The sequence below is a fragment of the Trichogramma pretiosum genome, unplaced genomic scaffold (genome assembly GCF_000599845.2).
Source record: "Trichogramma pretiosum strain Unisexual culture from Peru unplaced genomic scaffold, Tpre_2.0 scaffold12, whole genome shotgun sequence".
Taxonomy (NCBI): domain Eukaryota; kingdom Metazoa; phylum Arthropoda; class Insecta; order Hymenoptera; family Trichogrammatidae; genus Trichogramma; species Trichogramma pretiosum.
In genome coordinates, this window is record NW_019641690.1 from 2,801,353 (window position 1) to 2,816,956 (window position 15,604).

The following is a 15,604-nucleotide window of genomic DNA, read 5'->3' on the forward strand; positions in this document are numbered from 1 at the left end:
AAAGGTGATGATAATCAGGAAAGGAGTGTTTTTTCTTCGAAAAAGGGTGTTTGGCTTGTACTCGCTCGGAAATGAAGCTTCGAGCTTTCCTGTAACAGTTTTTTGAAAACGAGCTTTTTTTCTCGCGAAACGGGTGAATATTCTTTTTAAAAGCTCGTTCGCGAGCCGAGCCGTCGTCTTCGTCGTCACCAAGCGTATATTATTAATATTACCAAGCAACAGCACGGGAAAAAGGTAGAGAAAGAGAGAGAGAAAAGAAAAGGCTCGCGCGCGGGCGTGCGCAGACCATCAAATTTCAGTGGTATGACTTACAAATTTTCACTCGGCTACTCTCGAATGGGCTTACGGGAGCAGGAAACTTTCGAGGAAAACCTCAAAAACCCAGCAGCGGCAGACTCTAGCCGAGACCCCGTCTTATCTTGAGAAAAAGCTATTTGCCATTAATTCACGATGCTTCTCTCCCTGCAACTAGTACAGAGAGTCTAGTGGTAGTGCACCTTTTCCCTTGTAGTAGCCGCACCTATATACACGCACACATACATTTACTGCAGCTTCGAGATAATATCTCGGTCTCTCGGAACATTATGAGCAGTCTTTCACGTAAGCTTGAGCATTCAGGCCGGCGCGCCCTGTAAGACGCGAATGCGCGTCTTGTAAAATAAAGTGAAATTCGAGGAATAAAAGACTGAACTACGCGGCTCCACGAAGGGAAAGCGGGGGATTTATCGGGACAAATATGAAAACGATGAGGAAAAAAAGGATAATAGAGCTTGAAAGCAGCAGCAGCGATAGTCAGGCAGCTGTAAACATAGTCAGATGTTTCTTTTGAAATACTTTTTAATTTTTATAACCTATGGAGTAGTAGTAGTCAGCTCGACGTTTATGATAATCGACGATTTACGAGAGTCAATTTACTGGGGCGCGTAATGTACCCTCACCAGCTACTGAAGTATCGCGTGTTATATATATTAACGACGACAAAGGTCAGCAAAAGTACCTTTTATTTATCGTCATTCCATGAGCTACATCACGCTGCCGCCGTCGCCGCTCTATGGAGTGAAAATAAAACACCAAGAGAGAGAGAGAGAGAGAGAGGAAAAAAAAGGAAAAAACGAGCGGAAATGGATCATAAGAAAAGATGAAGCTGTCGACAAAAAAATAAAGAGAAATCCACTTTGTACGGCCATGGGCGAGGGAGGAGGAGGGGGGTAATAAAAGAAGGAAGCGGTACATATACTCGACGGTATTACATATATAGTTAAAAGGAAAGCGTCCACGCGCGCGCACAGATAACTGCAGTATAGGCTGGGCTATGGACTACTGCACAATGAAAACGGCTGCGCCGCGAGAAAGTCACACGACTATGGCTAATTAAATTCTCCGCGGCGACTGTCCAACTTTATGATTCGACCCATGGATTCTGATAGCAGCGATAGTCGAGACCGAGCTCGGGGCACACGGGCCTGTCTTTGGTCGACGTGTTCAACGATAGAGAGAGAGAGAGAGAGAGAGAGAGAGAGAGAGAGAGAGAGAAAATAAAAAAAAACCAACGAGCCAGCCTTCGCTAATAGAATTACACTTTCCGCGACGTTTTTCTCTCGTCTCATTCTTTTTGCTCGATCGTCTTTTTGACAGTTTCAGTGATTTTAAAGACTCAGATACGCATCTCTGACTTTTATCAAATTTTCATCGTGGAGTGTACGGCGCGTGCAAGAGAGAGAGATAGATAACTTTTATGAAGTCACGATGACGGTTGGGAGGAGGGACCCTTCGCTCGCGCGAACTTCGATAAACTTTTTTTCATACGGCTGGCTTTAGTCACTCGATGTTTATGAATGACAGGTGGCTAATAATTGATCGTTTCTTCTTCTTTTTTTACGCTCGTCGTATTTTAAAACTAAGATGATGGATTAACAGTTTGAAAAACAATCTTCATCTCGTGCTTTAATAAAATTTATTATTATAAATCAAGTTACGGAATATAAAGCGTTATCATTTCGTACTCGAGAGTATATCGAGTCGTTGAAAGATCGATTGTGCACTCCTTTTTCACGCTCAAGAAGACACCGCCCCGCGCTTGTACCTTTTGCATGAATAATTTTAAAATCGGATAGTTGTCTAAAGCGTGCTCTGTGCAACAGAAAATAAAAAAATGAGAGAAAAAAAGGAAAAAAAACACGTACTGGATATAAAATTCGACACTCCGTAAAATCCAAAAGTTTTGCGATGTGCTGCTGCTGCTGCTGCTGCTGCTCCGAACGCCATACTTTCATCTTATTCTAACAAAACTGCGCAGTGCAGCTTTTTCCATGCTTCTCTCTCTCTCAATATATACGCGATCGTCCGTCAGACCTACATAGGTATATCTACGTGAGCTCGCAAGCTCGGGCTGTGTTCTTTTTCCGAAGTTCATGCGACGCGAACCGAATCTGACGAGCTTAGCGCACTTTTTCGTCTTGGCATCGTTTCTCTCTCTCTCTCTCTCTTTCTTTTCTTCTGGAACCGGTCGTCTTTTCTTCTTTCTTATATACCCTTCGTTTTTTTTCACTAACACCCTTTCTTTACACGTGTGAGAGCCCGCCTAACAAGACATCTCCATTTGGCTCTTTCTCTCTCTCTCTTTCCTCGGCTTCTTCCACGACCGATTCTTCTGCCTGTGCGAGCGCATTCCCATTTATTTTAACGCACGCGTTATATACCCTGAGAAAGATGATATATGTATATTTTTTAAGACGAACCGAGTACTGCGCGAGGAGAATCGAGAGAAAGAAAAGGTACAAAAATGAGGACGAACTCCCTCTCTCTCTCTCTCTCTCATTTCTCTTTGTTTTTTTTCTTTTTCTTACACTCTCCTTGAATATACGAACGCTCGCTAGAGAGCTCGTTCTTTTAAAAGCGATTTGATGAACTCGTAACTATACTATATACTATTACGAATATCTTCATTTTTTGCTCGCGTTCGCTCGACTCGTTAAGGCCCTTTGTCTTTTTGCGCTTCGTTTCGCCTCGTCGTACACACCCACACTCACACGTACACATACACATATATTACGGTTGTACGCAGCTTTCGCTCTCGATTTTTTTTCCACTTCTTCCTATATTCCTCACTTGAATTTACACACGCGCTTCTCTCTCGATCTCCCCCTCGGTTGCTCCAATTTCTCCATTCCGCGCGTATACACTAATTCTCCTCCTCAAGATCTTTAGCTCTATCGTTTTTGCCGATTTCCACCTCTCATTATTAATATTTTTATTATCATTATTACAGAGCTTTTCATCGATTTACTCAGCTTTTTACTTCGCGCGACCGCGCGCACACACTCTGCAACCCCTACATGTCTAGCGTAACAACTCACTCCTTTCTCTCTCTTTCTCTCTTCACTCTATATATGTGTATACATAGATGAACTAAAGCACACTCCATTCGTTGCGTGTCATATCAATCCAAGCGAGGCTTTTCTTGCCTCGCTAGATCGAACTGCCGCAGTGTTGACGGGCGTCTATGCTGTGACACGCGCGCGCGCGCGAGCGACGCTTTCGAGCGCAGTATTATATTGCGGCGATGTGTGAGTGGGTGTGTGTGTGTGTGTGTGTGTGTATGTATGTGCGCACTCATACGCGAGTGCGATGGTGTGTAGGTATATATGTAGGTACGGTTTTCGTGTGATTTTTGCGCATTCGAGGGAAAGAGAGAGAGAGAGAGAGACGTTGAAAATCCAGACTGAGTGTGTGGATCGACACACTGAATCGAGGTTACCCATCACTCATGCGGTATACTACTCTGCGCCGCGTGCTGCAGAAGGATCGTTTCCCGAAAAACCACAAAGACAATTTCCAATCGAGACGAAAAAAGAGATGGAAAAATAATAATAGTAATAAGAGAGTGAAGATGAGCAATTTTTGTTGCTGCATTTCACAATTTTACATACCTTGATTAAAAAAACGATTTTATCAAAGATTAAATTTGCATTATTGAAGGAATCCGTGAGTAAAAAATCAATTTTCGAGAGAAAGAGGCATTTTCTCGTAGCAAAATCAATCTAACTTAAAAGAAATCTTCCTTAACAAAATTCATATTTCTAACACTAGATGTCCTGTTATGAATTTTTGTATACACAAGGTATATTTACATGTGACGATGTATTTTAAACCCGTTTCTAGATCAAGATCATTACTTGTTCTCCTTCACCTTCTTGTCTCTACGTTTTTTTTCACTATCATCAAACCAAAAACCAAAATAATCATCAGTTTTATAAGCGTGAATGATAAAGTCAATAATTTATAGCTTCAATAATTTATTTATTTTTACACAAGCATTATCTTTCAAAAACAATAAACAGCAATACGAGACTGTCTTCGTACAGATATAATTTATGAGATTTCATTCAATGTTTAAAAACTAGTCATGATGTTAAATTACAAGCATTGTTTGCAACTATTATCATATACTTTGTACGATCGGATGCGTAATTATAACCATTAAAAAAATGTGATATTGACAAGACAATATTTACAAGTAAAATGCAGCACAACATTTTCAAAATAAAAAGAAGGGCGATAAAGATAGAAGAGCAGCAACTAGCCAAAAGAAGTAAAAAAAAAGGAAAGAAAAAATCAAGGGAAAGGCGAGAGATAGATAAGTGTACGCCACGCTAGCTGTATACAGTTCAGCCTGTGTAGGAAAGCGAGTTGCACGCCGGATTTAACGCCCTACGCGCGACTCGAAAATTCCTTATCCGACTTCTCTCTCTCTTTTCTTCTCTCTCACTCGCCTCGCTCTCTGACCTCTCGTAAAATGCTTACTTGGCCGTTTCAGCTCTCTCTCCTTTTTCTCTTGCTCTCGCTCTTGCTCGCGTGACACGCGTCTTTCCTCGTTTTTCCTCAAGCAAGCAAGCAAGCACGCCTCCGATATAAACTTACATGCGTGCGTATATATAACGCGGCGTGGCTCCTGCACGCGTAATGAATTTTTTCTCTCCCTTCTCTCTAAACTGGATTTTTACTCGGCTGCTCGGCAGCCGCTCGTAAAAAAAGATCTGATTAGTTTTATCAAAACGTGTATAATACCCCGAGAACCTTATGGATGGCTGGCGTGGAAAAGCTCGCCCGAGCAAAATCCCCGACTGACTGACTGTCGCGCTATTCTCCGACTTGTACTACTTGAACTTTTTTTTACATATAATGTGCAGTGCTATAGTCTAAAAAACAACCTGCCGTGCGCGGGAGATTACGTCAAAATGCGTGTCGCTAAGTACCCCTGTAACAATAGCAGTGAGCCCCCGTCCGTGGCATTTCGTTATTTTTTTCTTCTCTCTGGCAATGGCTCCAAACGAAACGAGAATGATAGTTATTCTCTCGGATTTATTTCTACATTTGGGAAAAATGAGCCGTACTCGTTTTAACACGGGCATAATAGGGAATTCCGAGGCCTTGAGCAACTCATAATTCAGACTCGTGCGAATAGAGACAAAATTGTACAGTCATATACACGCATACGTGCCATATAGCTTGTGTCTGTGTGTGTATTCAACGATGCACAAACTCGACGTGCACGCGAAGCTCTCGTGGAGCACGCATATACTGCACTCGGAGCTGCAGTAACGGCTCGGGGGTAGAGTTGCTCACACACCGACGCACACACACACACACACACACACACACACACACACACATACATGGCGCACAACTCAAACATTGGAAATTTCTCAATTGGCCGAAGGTGTGCCAGCTCAAACTACATGTATATATCGCATATACGTACTCATCGCATACGTAATAATGCACAATATATGCATAGACCCGCGTGCCCGAGAGGCACGAGTGAGTGAGAGAGAAGGCCGCCGCCACCACCGCCGCTGCTGCTTGTCCAATTAGAATACATCCTCGCCCTTTTCTCGCGGATAAATATCCTGGTATAACGTGTATAACGCGCCAGGGCTTTATATATATAACGTGATACAGTTTCTGAAATCTCTCTGACGATATGAACGTGTACATGAACGGGGAGCGGGTTATTAAGTCTTCATTGTAATGGCGTGCAGTAGCCCGTCCATCATTGCAAAATAAGTTCGAAACCATACATCGCACCTCGTATATTGTAGCGCGCGCGCGCTGGTACCGATAGGGCGCGATATACTCCTCCCGTGTATTTAACGAGGTGCCATGATTGACGCTCTTTCCGAGCAATAGCGAAATTTTTGAAGAGCGCCTGCAGCAGCAAGGCTCGTGAAGTGTGTGTGTGTGTGTATAATGCATCGTGTGCGCGAGCGAGCGAGTGTGTGCATACGAAAGCAAGTTTTCAGATCTCATTTGCTCGAACTGTAATGCTGCTATACAAATCTATAGCGAGCCAAAAATTTGTTTCCCGCGTGGGCTTCTTTCACCTTGAATATAAAGAACTTGTCAGCGTTTATAACTAATTTTGACTTTAGAGAGAGCACGATTCAATCGACTTAGGCTTCGAAATGTATACAATGAGTGCGCCTTCTTTAAATAGGCCATTTATTCCCTCAAAAATATTGCTATACCGTAAGAACCGAAATAAAATGAGGTATTAATGAATACACGTGCATACATTGCAGATATTTCGAAAATGAAGTGCATCTAAAAGGTCCTATTTCGACGCGGGTTTGCGCAAATAGGCCACTCGAGCTACTCTAGCACTATACTTGCACTTAGCCGTCTAGAATATTACAAATGAATAATGAAAAAAAAAGAGGTACAGCGTATTTTTTTTTTCATACATAACGAAGGTAAAAATACATCGAAATCGAGAAGCAGACTGAAAGCTATCGACCGAATCAACACCGAGTTACGTATATTATACATTTTCGAGAAAGAAATCGAGGAGCCGGAGAACTCGAAACTCTACTCTTGCGCGCACGTATATGTAGTAAGTTTTTTGCTCCTATTTTGATATGTAGGCCCTGCAGCCGTGCTCGTGCGCGCGTCCATCAATATTCACTGCGCGCGGCATTACAATAAAATTTCTTTAAAACCACGCGAGCGCGCGCGCGAGCTTTTCTCGATGTATATGAGCGCGTGTGTATGTATGGTATGGTACATACGATATGCAGCAGAAGCAAGGGGGCTCAAAGCAATAAACGCGAATCGATACTAAGCGTTTCTCGAAATGCATACTCATGGAAAATAACGCGCGCCCACGAGAGAGAGAGAGAGAGAGACAGAGAGAGGCACAATTGAAACTCGTTAGAAAATACGTACGCGATCAATTCTTTGTTTCCTGCTGCTACTGCTGCAGCTACGCGTAAAGGACGCAAGCGCGGCTACATATGTATACGGCGTATATGGTAAAAAAGGAAACGATCGAGCAGCAAAAAAGCAATCGCTGCTAAAAAAAAAAGGAAAAAAATATTCGTTGGTCGAGTATGCCGCAATGTAGCACATATATATATGGCCGATTCTCTGTGAAATCGAATGGCCAAAAAATTTTTTTTTCTGCAAATATGAAAAACTTGAAAAACCTAAAAATGGCTGTTTTTGGTGATTTTAGGCATTTTGGGCCTATTTTGGACCTTTTTTGCATGTTTTTCGCCACACATTGTTGTCTACATTGCGTTAAACTTTAAGACCCATTACAAAACTTTATCAGGCATAAGTTGACATCTTTAGGAAGCTTTTCACATAGTTAGGAAATGAAAGTCCGGTTCGAACTCGAGTAGATTTCTTGTTTTGTGTTTTTTTTTATGTTTAACAACTATTATGTATTTAGGTGGCTCCAATCACTTTGGCATATTTTTTTTCTGAAAATTTGGACAATTTTCAACAAAAAAGTTTCTGGGCACTTTTACTTTTGAATCATTCTACCCTGATCCAGGAATTATTTGAATATTTGTGATTTTTCATGAATTTCAAAAAAACCCTAAAATGGCCAACTTCAGGCCTCTGAAAAAGAGTGATAGATGGTCCCAAAAATTCTAATAAAATTTGGGGACATTTCTGACATCGGGAACAGCAAGTTTTTCATATTTGCAGAAAAAAAAATTTTTTGGCCATTCGATTTCACAGAGAATCGGCCATATAGTATAAAAGGCTTCGCTGCGATGCGCAGTAAATCTCGCGGGGGGAAACGTTGCTTGTAAAACTTGTAAAATTAGTTGCTCGGCTCTCCGAGAGTCTCTCCCTCCTCTCCTCGCGCCGCGCGTCTCTAACAGGTGAGAGAAATCCAGATTATGTAAGTTTTGTGAGCTGAAGAATGGACTTTCATTAGAGCTTGCAGGCGAGCGCGCCCTTAGCCGAATATAAAATCGTTTACTTCAGCATAATAGTCGACTAATTTTTCCGTTCTACACCGAGAAAAAGTCGGTAGTTACACTATTCAATTTTCAGTCTCTTGAAAAAATGAAGCCAACTACATATATATGCGCACGACGAAGAGGACGACGACGACGACGACTACGGTGCGCCTTTTCAAATTCACTACAACTACTTTCTGGTAGTAGTCGTAGTAGTAGTACTTCTACTACTATTACGAGTACTATACCATTAATACTACTAGAGCTGCGTAGCAACGCTATAGTCGCAGAGAAAAAATGAAAGTGTGCTGAGCCAAATCTTGAGAAAATTTCCTGTACTTTGCGCCTTTGCTACACCTTTTTTTGTTTCTCCCTTTCTCTCTCTCGCTCCAGTTCTAATCCGCTCTGCGTCGCTAAAAGTATGCATAAAACGCCAACGACGCCTACTACTGCTCTTACTACTACTACTACTACTACTAGGCTTTATACGAGGCGTTTGAATCACTCATCGAGTAGATTTCTCGCGACTTAGCGTTTCATTTTCATATTTCCCAGAGTAGAATAAAAGGCGAGAGCGCGTATTATTTGCAATGATACGCGCGTAAACATACGGACGTAATGAGATGCGTAATCATCCAGGATTTTTTTGTAGCGATTTTTACGATTTAACAAGCTACCGCCTGCGGTCTCAAGTTCAGAAAATTTCAAGTTAATTCCCTGAAGCGAGTTTTATTCCTCAGCAGTCGTTTACGCGGAATAAAAATAAAAAAAAAGAAGACGAAGCTGTGAGCCAGCCGGCAGAAATGGATCATAAGAGAAGATAAAGCTGTCGACGAAAAAAAAAATAAAAAAAAATCCACTTTGTAGGGAGAATAAAAGGAGAAAGCGGAGCAAAGGTACGAACGTCTATCCAGCTCGACGTTCAGAAAAGAGACAGAGAGAGAAAGAGAAAAGGAAGTGGTGGATGACAGTAGGCCTTATAGTGCCCCGACGACGACGCTCTCTCAGTCAGGCTCGACTTTGCGAAATGGAATTGTCCGCGAAAGTCACACGACTATGGCCAATTAAAGTCTCCGAGGCTGCTACTACTACTACTACTACTTCTACTACTACTACTACTGGCCAACTTTATGATCAACCCCACGGAGTCCGATAGTGAGAGTCGATAGCCCAGATACGACTCCGACGCGGCTCTTTCTTTATTAACAAAAGCTCGAGTGAACTTTTGAGATTTTTCCGCTCGCTTTTCTTTTTTTTTACAAAAGTTCCGATAGAATGAATAAAAATGAAGAAGCCGATTTGAATAACAACAAATTCAAATAAAGTATAAATCGTTTGCGCGACACGCCGTTATATACCATCAAGTTGTTTTTCCTTCTTTATACCCGGTCTGCAGCTTTTTTTTCGCTCGCAGCAATAGCAGAGAGGAAGAGAGGAAAAGAGAGAGGGAGAGTTTATACTAAATATTAAGCAAAATAAAAGTTTTTTGTATTTCGCAAGCCGCAAACATGACGCTTAATGCCGAGTGTAGCCGCACGAACGCCCACGCCATGTGTTTCGTCGACAACACATGGTGAAGATGACGCTACTCGTATATTACATAAATTTTTGCCAACCTGGGGGCTCACCTTGTTGTATATTAAAGCATGTACACGGTTTTTTGGCAAATTTTCATTTAAAGAAAAAAGTGGAATAACTTTTTGCAAATCAAAAACAAAAACACAGTTAATTGCAAAAACCATTTACTAACTATTTCAGAGCATCTCTTGGTACATAGACAAAAAAAATATAGCAAATTTAAAGCCGGATAAGTGGTTTAAAATTTCACGTCTGGCAAATTTTTTGACACCAGAGACTCGAGTTTTTCTCAGGTTAAAAATTTTCACTTTATCTAGCTTTATTTCAATTCGTATTTTCATTTCGAAATGAATTTAAATTGGCCTTGACAAATTTTCGCAAATCTGAAGCTCGAGAGCCAGTCAAAGGCCCAATCGCAGTTGCACCCAGGCTCGTTAAACAGCGAGGAAAAGACTGATCAACTAATTATCTGCCTTTCGGTTCTCTCTCCCTTCTGACTGTCAAAGCCGAGCGCAGGAAACACAGACGTGAAAATAGTCGCACACCCACTTACGTGGGATAGGGCACATTATCTCACATTTTAGGTACAGGCTACATGCATACAGACAAAAGCTCCGAACGTCTATCTTCTTGCCTAGATCTTACACATTTGTCTATATGTATACGTTCTAAGAGAGGACAGGACGAGAGCGAGCGCACATTTCTCGACAAACGGCATCGCTTTCAGCGCGTACGTAAGCTGTACGAATTATTAGTAATACCGGTAATTAATTACCCCGTTTGAGAGCTCGAGTTCCCGATTATACATTATATGTACGAGTCTCGGGGCTTTGCAGACGGTCTATAAACTGATTTGTTCCGTTTGAATGGGCTCGAAGCGCCGAGAGTCGATTTATAACTCGTTACAGTTATTTATTTACCCCTTTTTTTATTCCTGGCTTTCGCTGTGATAAAACTCAAATCGATGCATTTCTTTACACGTTTTATGTCGCGGAAAATCAATCCGTACCAGAGAAAAACGATGAAAGAAAAAATTGTATCTCTACGTATTGCGCGCGTTTCGAATTTTTGATTCTCGCGCACTTGCTCTTTTTTGTGAATGATTCGTATATTTTCACCTATATTTTTCTATTAATCGCTCGTGTAATAAAAAGAATGCCTAATTCGTACAAGAATGAGGAAAGTCATGTTACGTAACATTAATAGTAGTTCAGAAATAAATACTAGAATACTAACATTCTAATATACTAATGTATATATATACTAATCAGAATTAGTTTTGCCATTAGCGAGCTTACAATACTCCATCTGTTGATAGAATCAAAAAGTTTAGAAGCTCAATAAACAGTACTTTAAAAACCGCTGCTATAGTAGTTAGACTTAATTGTAAATTGATAACTTTATTTTTAAAGCATGTCTAAATTTTTTGTGTTTATGGATAATGAATAATCAAATTACTGAAAATTATTTCATTACATTAAATCATTTAAATTGAATTAAAGTTCTGTAACTCCTCGTTTTTCAGAAAAAGCATATTCACACTAGTTGCAAGAAGTACTAAAATTGTTTATTAATTAGTAGTCAATCGGGCTACTCACAGCATTAAAAGTATCAACCTAACAGATTCTGGTTCTGAGGAGTCTGTTCTTGCTACAATTAGCGCTTATCGCTCGCTTGGTTTCTACGGGTTGATTCTTCATACCCCACGCGCCATAGGAATTTCTACTTAAAAAGAAAAGGAAAAAAAAAACACGCGCAAATATGCACGTACATAATACATTGTTGCGCGCCGGGAGATAAGTAAGTGTGTGTGTAGGCGAATCTTCGATCGCGATAAGGGTCGCTTTGGGCTTCGAGCTAAACTTATCAGTCTGGCGAGGGCGAGAGAGTCTACACAGTGTATACAGATATATAGTCTGCTTGGGGCTCGGGATACCCACAGAGCTTCATTACGAGAATGCACGAGCAATCTGGCGCTTCCTATTTATCGTGTCATCGTTACGACGAGTGCTACTACCACTACTGCTGCTAGTATACCAGTAGTACCTATAGGTATATGGCGCAGGGGTGCGGGAGAGAGGCTAGCGGCGGCCCTACGTAAGAGCCGCCACGAGGGTACTCGACACTGGGCTTTTTTTTACCTCGCGCGCGCTTGTGCATGTGTCTGTGTGTGGGTGTGGGTGGGTATGTGGCGCTAGCGAGCAGTAGCAGTACCTGGCTTAAGTGATAAAACATGATTGGAATTGTCTGCATTAATTCGGTATTAGCGCCAGTGGATTCGCTCTCTTTTTTCTTCGTCGTGCGCGCGGATGCGCTCTTATGTGCCTTCGCACGATAATAGGAGAGAGAGAGAGAGAGAGAGAGAGAGAGAGAGAGAGAGAGAGAGAAAAACAATGGATTACCTCATGTTATACTCGAGCTAGACGATCTCGATAAGACTCTTCCTGGGGATATAAGCGCGCGCGCAGTTGTTTCGACGAGTCTTTAAGTAGCTGTTTAGCGCAAATTGTTTTCACGATTTTTTTCCCTTGCCGCGTAATCCGCGCGCACGCACAGAAACTGTCTTAAAAAACAATGATTGGAAATTGAATGGAAAAGTTGCGCGAGGGGGGTGCGGCGCAGAAAAGAAATTCTCGTCACGATTTTGCAACTTTTCTCTGTTTTCTTTTTTGCGCTTTCACAGGATAAGAATAAAATTTACTTTACGATTTTTACAGCAATTTATTTACGCCGTTCGAACGCGCGCAGGCACACAAGCTGGCGGCTCGCGCGAGCGGTTAATGTTGTTCGACACACTGTGTAATTGAAACAGTTTCTAAAGAATGTAGCGCCATTAAAGCTTCTTTCGTGGTGGTGTGTGTGTGTGTGTGTATCGTAGTACACTATATGTACAACAGCTCTGTATAGTAAAACTAACCCTCTTTCCGAACCGAAGTTTATATATTGTTGTAAAAAGCGGAATTTGTTGTGTGCGATATATACATATAGACGCCACGGCGATGTACTTTCCCTGCATCGAAATGAATCGGAAACCCAAACTATATTATACGGCGCACGAACTTTGCAAAATATTTCACGCTCGTTAAAAACAAACAAAGCAGATGATTAATAAAATAAAAAACCACTCACGAGACGTATGCACAATACGTTTCGAGTTATTTTCGAAATTCGCATTTGCAATATCGACGTTTCGGAATTATATTATGGCTCCCGATCGCTCTGCGCTGTATACGCATCTGCGAGTTATAGTAGTAGAACGATGTGCGGGGGCTGCTGCTGCATCGCAACGCTGTGCGCCGTGGGCGCAATTGCAAATCAATCAGAGAAACCAAAACTAGAAACTAATGCGACAATAATGAGGCGCTCTCGCATGCGCTTACGACGACATCGATAATAATCGTCGATTATCGTGCCTCGATACATATTCGCTCGCTCGCTTGCTTGCGCGCGCGTGAGTGCATGTGGCAATACCAATAACAATGCAATACAGCGCGCGGTTACGAGCTGCTCGAGCAAGATAATGCAAAACTTTTTTTACCTCCAACGTCTGGTGGGCTTATTATTCCCGATAAAACCAACGACGACGATGTGGAAGAGGAAGGCAGAGAGAAGAAAATGATCTAGCATGCCATGCTGTAAGGACGACGATAAATTTCGTATTCTAAAGAATATAGAGTTATCCGTCAGAGCATACGAGGCTAGGGCCAATATCTTCGAGATAAATTGAGCGAATTTCGAAGGGTAGAGGGCGAAAAAAAAAACATCGATCACGTCGCATTCAAAATCATTCGTCGCCTAGGTTAGTTATATTCACACAACGCGGATACGGCAGTTATGTTTCACGTTGCATAATTGAAATGCCACACTTGGCACTGTGTCGCACGCATTCGGAGCATGTGCGGTTGAAGTGTGTGCATGTGTGCACCTGTCAACCGGGCGAGCGTTTCTTTGGAAATTCCTCGACGACAAAGTCTCGAACGTGTACATATCGCCAAGTCGTTTTCGCGCAAACTTTTCCGATACATATCCCACGTTGGAAAGTACAAGGGGAGGAGTAAGAGAGAGGAAAAAAAAGTGTGCACCCGCGTATATAATTAATGATGCATGACCCGAGCTTTTATTTAATGCTAGTTCACCACCGCGTGGTGCGTATCATTGCTTAAAAAAAAAAAAAAAAAGAACGCGGAGGTCGGCCTCTGCTGCACGATGCCAAAAATAAAAAATATGTGGCCATCAATTTTGCGGCCTTTTCTCGCTCTTCAGTGGAAGATCATCCGCATACTATAGCCATTCCAAAGTCTATATGCGGCATTGACCGATAGAACAAAAGATATATGCATGCCCGTACCTATATGCAAAATCCATCGAGCCAGACACAGTAGAGGAGCTCGGCAGTATGTGCTGTATGTGCACGTACGGTATATACATAAGGAAAAGTGCGGAAGGGGATTTTAACTTGTATACCACGGTACTGAGTGGCGTAAATATTTACCTGTCGCGAATTGCTGAGGGTCACGCATGGGGCTCCGCCGCCGTCGTCGTCGCTGCTCTCGGGCACTTTTTAATTAACGCTGAGCTCCGGCAGCGGTGCAGTCGCTGTTGGCGTATGCATACAATGTATCACATATACACATGCAGCAGCTCGCGCGCGCGCACACACAAACACACAGAGACACGTTATATGTCATCCATATATATATAGTATAAAAAAAGCAGCAGCAGCCCTCGTTGGTGTATGAGCTGCAGCAGCAGCAGCTTCTTCTGTCTTGTATATATTGCAGCGCGTTATATATACGGCGTGGCCTCTTGCTTCAGGGGGGACGACGACGACCTTATAGAGGCAGGGGGTTCTACTTCAGCACTTCTCTATGTGCAGCCTGTCCTCGAGGTCTTTCGCTGTATACGGATATCTTTTTCTCTCTTTTTTTTTTACTCTCTTACACACTCTTTCACCTCACGCGCACCTCACAATTAGCTTTCTCTTCAATCTTTCAGACTCTCGTTTTCCAAGACTCATATGGCAGTAGCAGTAGTAGTAGTAGTAGTAGTAATAGTATAGAGTTGCAGTGCCAACCTCGTCGTCGACGCTTCTTTTTTCTTATTTTTCATAGCGACGAGGCTTATGTTTTTGTTATATTCCAGAGAAAAATAGGCGATATGAACTTGTGATTCGTTGGATATGTGGATAGATATCTATTCGCTATCGAGACTGGACAGTGATATTTCGATATGTTTTTTTTCTTATAATTTATCCCTTTCTTTTACCCGCACTTGCACTCGCGAAATTCATAGTTAAATTCACTTACTTGGAAAAAAATAATAATAAAATAAAACGACCGATTCATTGAATAACGAACTTTGCGTCGTCTCGATAGGCCGTGCGTTATAATAATTTCGTTTTGCGAGCAAAAAAGCAGAAGCTTACGAAGGCGAGAGACCAAAACTCGCGGCGAAAGCTCCTCGACTAACGAGGACTGCACGGACTCGTCGCTCTCTATACATATAATACCGTAGATATGTGTTATATATATACCACCACCAAAGAGGGTTGCGCCGGAAACGAAGGCTCGGCACGCGAGTTCGCCGGCCGACTGAATGTGTGCTGGCTGCTATCGCGCAAAACTCAGGCCGCCGACGCCGCCACCGCCGACACCGCCGCCGCGCGCAGGATGTATATGATCGTAGAGGCAGCAGCAGCAGCAGCAGCAGAGCGAGCCCCACTACCACTGCACACACTCCGTGCGCTACGTCTACCTATACCTCTACCCGCC

At 42.3% G+C, this 15,604-nt stretch overlaps 1 protein-coding gene across 1 annotated transcript in view; it reads right to left on the reverse strand.

Moving 5' to 3' along the window:
* The window catches only part of LOC111694289, a 63,479-nt gene extending 48,967 nt beyond the window's left edge, over nt 1-14,512 (reverse strand). Inside the window, exon 1 of the mRNA XM_023461846.1 lies at nt 14,326-14,512. The gene's annotated coding sequence lies outside the window, so the exon portion shown is untranslated. The remainder of the gene's footprint in view (nt 1-14,325) is intronic.
* Nucleotides 14,513-15,604: the final 1,092 nt, after the last annotated feature.